Consider the following 3,943-nt stretch of genomic DNA (forward strand, 5'->3'; position numbering starts at 1 on the left):
ACAATGGCTGATATCTATTGGCACTTAGCAGTGCCAGTCACAGTGCCAAGCACTTGATGTATACTTTCTTAGTTCATTATCACAACAATTCCATTTTGAAGATTGGTTAATGAAAACTTGGTGATACCTTCTTCCTATAGGCTGTTTTGAAAGGAGAGCATATAAGTCTATAAGTGATTGAAGGTATGAGAATGTGTGAGGGGCATCCTAAACCATCCTAATCCTTTCTGGATGCTGGAAGATTCTGGTCCGTGACATGGCTCCCTGGTCTTTAGTAATGGCCTTTGGTCTGGAGATCTCCTCATTCCATCTCTTAAAAAAATTCTTTAATTTAAACTTTAACAATTTATTAGCCTTATTTTCTAGTAAAATATTCACATAATGTCAAATGGATGGAATGGTAAGAGGCTACCTTGAACTCCATTTAAATATTTAAAATATAAACATCTCCGGGAGTCTCAGTTTAGAGACTGAGTAGAAATTGGATTTTTTCAAGCAAATATTGCTTTACTCTTGTTAATCTAGTCACCAAAGAGGATGCCTAGCTGGCAATGAGCTAGAGATCTTTCCAGGGACCCGCATCTCAGTCAATCCAAGAAAAATATATTATTGAACTGTGTTGCACAAAGCTTTTTGACTTCTTCGTTTACTTCAATCAGGTTTGCATTTTTTTTTTGGTTCGAAATAACATATAGCTCCCACTGATTAGGCTTTTTCACAACAGCCCAATAATCACTCATCGCTTTCACGATGATTTTGTCATCTTCATCCATTCTAGTGACATCACTGTTGATATCACCTAGAATCATCATGAGATCCGGAAGAACGGACATAAGTGACACACTGGGTGATTTCCTCATGTAAATTATACTTTTCTCGGCTAAATTCTTGTGGTTGAAATAGATAAATTTAAACTGGGGTTCTTTTTTAGACTCAGATATCCTTTTGTTGATGTTAAACTGCTCACAAATGTCAGATGCCAGCCAGCACTGTGAGGTGAGGCCCAACAATGCTGTCCAGTCTTCAGCAAAAATCCAAGGTAGGCTGTGTGGAGGTGCTGATTATGAAGCACACAGCTGTGTTATAGCCTTTTACACAATTAAAATGGAGCTCTTCATAGGTGTCATCTATATTGACAAAAATTTTAGGGAATCTGAATTTTTCTTCGGGATCATTAAGGTTCAAAGGTCTAGTAAGAAGTCTTCTGTAGTGTTGAAGATTTTCCAGCATTTATGCCCTCACTGGAGAATCCCTTCCTGCCAACTGGGGTTCAATGTGTCTCGGGAAGAGAGATGTGGTGAGGTGTTTGTATAAAATCCTCATGTCATCTTGCTCTAATCCACTCCAGATGAGCTGATCGTTGTAGAGAAAGGCAGTATATTTGACTATGTGCAAGGTCTCCTACATTCTATTAATAAAGGACTGAATTTTTAAATAAGTCATTTTATCCAATGGGAAGAAACTGATTCCACCAAAAATATCCAGTAGGTCACATGACTGCACCAGTAGGTCACATGACTGCAAATACAGTGTTTGCAGATACCCGAGGAAGAATTTCTCTGATCTTTCCTTTAGGAGCTTGACACCTCCATCTTCCACGGCTTTCAGAAATGTGCCATTGAAGAGCTTGTACATACTGTGGCACTTATGTAGCATGGAACTATAATCCTTGTCCAGCAACTCCTCTTCTTGGTATTCAACAATTGGTTTTCCATCTTTACTTTGCATTTCGATGATAGGATTCTGAACAACCATGATCATCCAGAAATTTTCTTCTGGTTCATTGAAAAACTGTTCTGTGTATGTAAAGATTTTTCAGGTTTTATAGGACTAAAGGTCCTTGTGAATTGTACAATGTTGTTGTTGTTTTTGTTATGTGCCATGGAGTCGGTTCCGACCCATAGCGATCCTGTACAGGGTTTCTGAGGCTGTAAATCTTTACGGGAGCAGAAAGCCTCATCTTTCTCCCATGGAACAGCTGGTAGTTTCGAACTGCTGACCCTAAGGTTTGCAGCCTGATTCATAACCACTATGCTATCAGAACTCGCTTGGATGCCTTTAATTTCCCTATCTTGCCTTATAGCTCTGGCTAAGACTTCCAGCACAATATCGAATAGGAGTGGTGACAAAGGGCATCCTTGTCTGGTTCCTGTTTGCAAAGGGAAGGCTTTCACTTTCTTTCCATTGAGAGCAATGTAGGCTGTTGGTTTTGTATATATGCTCTTAATTACGTTGAGGCTGGGCCTGGGGATGGTACTAAGGCTGGTTCTGAGTCCAGTCTGGGACTGGGAGTGGTGCTGGGGCTGTGACTGGGCCTTGGTTTGTAGGGGTTTTTGATTTTTAAGGGGTTAGCGTTTCTTAAAGAGTTAAGTTATTTTATAGGGGTTAAATTTTTTAAAAGAGGTATGGGTTTTTAAGAGGTAGCACTTTTTCAGTTGCTCTGGTAGTGTAGTGGTTATGAACTTCAGGTCAGAAGTTCGAAACTACCAGTTGTTCTGCAGCAGAAAGATGAGCCTTTCTGTTCCCGTAAAGATTTTCAGCCTCGGAAAATCTGATATAGTCTCTATGACTTGGAACCAACTCAGGGTTTTTTAGGACCTTTTACGGTTTTCAAAAGGCGCTCTGGTTGTGTAGTGGTTACGAGTCTGGCAGAACGATGAGGCTTTCTGCTCCCGTAAAGACTTACAGCTTCAGAAACCCTGTGCAGGGTCACTATGAGTCGGAATCAACTCCACGGTACTTAACAACCACAACAACAAGGGTTTTAAAGAGGATTAAGGTTTTTACGGAGTTATGGATTTTAGGGTGTTAGGGTATAAGGAGCTCTGGTAGCGTAGTGGTTATGAATTGGGCTGCTAATCTCATGATTAGCAGTTCGAAACTACCAGCTGTTCCGCGGGAGAGAAAGATGAGTCTTTCTGCTGCCGTAAAGATTTACAGCCTCGGAAACCCTGTAGAGGGTCGCTATGAGTCGGAACCGACGTCACGGCACTTAACAACAATAAGGGTATTTTATGGGGTTAGTGTTTCTTAAGTGGTTAGGGTTTTTAAGGTGTGTGGGCTTTTTAGGGTGTTAGGGTTTTCAAGGGGTTGGGTTTTTTAAGGGGTAGGTGTTTTTAAGATATAGGGTTTTTAAGGGGTTGGTTTTGTATTGGGTAAGTTTTTAAAGGAGTTAGTGCTTTTAAGGTTGAAGGATTTTAAGGTATAGCGTTTTTAAGGGGTAGGTTTTTTTTTTTTTTTTTTAATGGATTAGGAGTTTTTAAGGGGGATAGGATTTTTTTTTTTAGAGTTTTAGGGTTTTGGAGGCATATATTTTTCAAGGGATTAGTGGGTTTAAAAGGGTTAAGATATAGGGAGCTCTGGTAGCGTAGTGGTTACGAATGGGGCTGATAAGCTCATGGTCAGCAGTTGGAAACTACCAGTTTTTCCGCAGGAGAAAGATGAGGCTTTCTGCTCTCGTAAAGATTTACAGCCTCGGAAACCCTGTACAGGGTCGTTATTGAGCAGGAACTGACTCCACTGCACATAACAACAAAACAACAAGGTATTTTATAGGGTTTAATGTTTGTAGCGTAGTGGTTACGAATCGGGCTGCGAACCTCAAGGTCAGCAGTTCGAAACTACCAGCTGTTCCAGAAAGATGAGACTTTCTGCTCCCGTAAAGATTTACAGCCTTGGAAACCCTGTACAGGGTCGCTATGAGTGGGAACCGACTCCACAGCACTTAACAACAACAACAACAATGTTGGTTAAGAGGTATGAGTTTTTAAGAGGTAGGGTCCCCCTCCTCCCCCGTTAGGAGCTCTGGTAGTGTAGTAGTTACAAATCAGGCTAGGAATAGGTCATCAGTTAAAAACTAGCAGCTGTTCCGGTGGAGAAATAAGGCTGTTTCGGTAAAGATTTACAACCTCAGAAAACCTGTACAGGGTCTCTATGAGTCTGA

General features: G+C 40.9%; 1 pseudogene; it reads right to left on the reverse strand.

Moving 5' to 3' along the window:
• Positions 1-587: 587 nt before the first annotated feature.
• On the reverse strand, positions 588-1,850 carry LOC102826989 (annotated as a pseudogene).
• Between the last annotated feature and the right edge of the window lie 2,093 nt (positions 1,851-3,943).

The sequence above is a fragment of the Chrysochloris asiatica genome, unplaced genomic scaffold (assembly GCF_000296735.1).
Source record: "Chrysochloris asiatica unplaced genomic scaffold, ChrAsi1.0 scaffold00039, whole genome shotgun sequence".
Lineage (NCBI taxonomy): Eukaryota > Metazoa > Chordata > Mammalia > Afrosoricida > Chrysochloridae > Chrysochloris > Chrysochloris asiatica.